Source organism: Leuciscus leuciscus (genome assembly GCF_965113295.1).
Source record: "Leuciscus leuciscus genome assembly, chromosome: 9".
Lineage (NCBI taxonomy): Eukaryota > Metazoa > Chordata > Actinopteri > Cypriniformes > Leuciscidae > Leuciscus > Leuciscus leuciscus.
Window position 1 is genome coordinate 41,754,220 of NC_138733.1, and position 1,109 is coordinate 41,755,328.

At 40.2% G+C, this 1,109-nt stretch overlaps 1 long non-coding RNA gene across 1 annotated transcript; it reads right to left on the minus strand.

The window, feature by feature from the left end:
- LOC309506954 lies at positions 1–789 on the minus strand. Its single transcript, XR_014208981.1, has 2 exons — positions 737–789; positions 1–390 (listed from the first exon to the last, which is right to left on the minus strand). It is a non-coding gene; the product is annotated as an uncharacterized lncRNA (long non-coding RNA).
- Between the last annotated feature and the right edge of the window lie 320 nt (positions 790–1,109).

Consider the following 1,109-nt stretch of genomic DNA (forward strand, 5'->3'; position numbering starts at 1 on the left):
TTCATGGTTTTGCAATATTTATTGGAAATTACACAATCTAATTAGTAAAATTAGTCAAATCTGACCATCAGAATGAAGATGCCACAGTCAGGCCCGTAAGGTTGTGGGGGAAGTCCCTATTTCAAGAGAAAATAAAACATGAACCGTTCCAAATAAACTATTGCACACTGTGCACACCACACCTCATTCCTGCCCCCTAAAACTGGCAGTCTGGGCAATGCTCAGGAAATTCAGGGACTGTATAAAACCCTTGCAGTTCTCCACGTCTTCCGTTTCCACAGTACCCCACCCAGTCTTTGAAAAAACATCTGCAATTTCTGCATTGTACAATTTTAAAAGGGACACACATGTCTCTTACAGCCTGGGGCAGTTTTTTGACATTCACCACACCTAAAGCAAGAACAGATGTACAATATGATTAGAATGAGCATGTTTATATTTAACTATTTAACTGTTCTATGAGATCTCGTTAACTGGGTACAATCTTCACACATCCAAGTGAAAAAAAAAACGTATTTACAATATTAAATCATACCACTCAAAGAACGATTTAATTGGAAAATCTATTGTAGCAACCTAGCTCTAGAATTAAGGCACACCAGAGTTCACTAATACATTTAAAAAACACGACACAGTACCTTGAAAACAAGACGATTTGTTTTTTTTACTAGCTAGTTTGTGCATTTGAATTCTGACATGACCTATAAATCATCGACAGTTTATTATTTTTTCTTACCGCTGACATCTGCATGGCGCGTCAAATTTGAAAAGTGAATGACGATACGGAAATGACGTCTGCTGTCCATCCACTGGTGTCCAGACAGCAGGCACGTGCAGAGGGGGGGGGGCGTTGGGTGCTCGAGGACCTGCCCTTTTGCCCCTTGGTGCCCAAAGTGCCCATTTTTTTCAAGGCAAAATTTCCTCTCCTTTTTTGTAATTAAAGGCCCTTTTGTGGATGCCTGCCCAATCTAACTATTAGTAAAATTAATGAATAATAATTTAGCCGTAAATAAAATGACCCACATGATGACCTTTCACCTGACGAACTCAACCGGGACGATTCATCACGCTGCACGCGCATTTTTAAAATTTGCGCGGCTACGCGCACT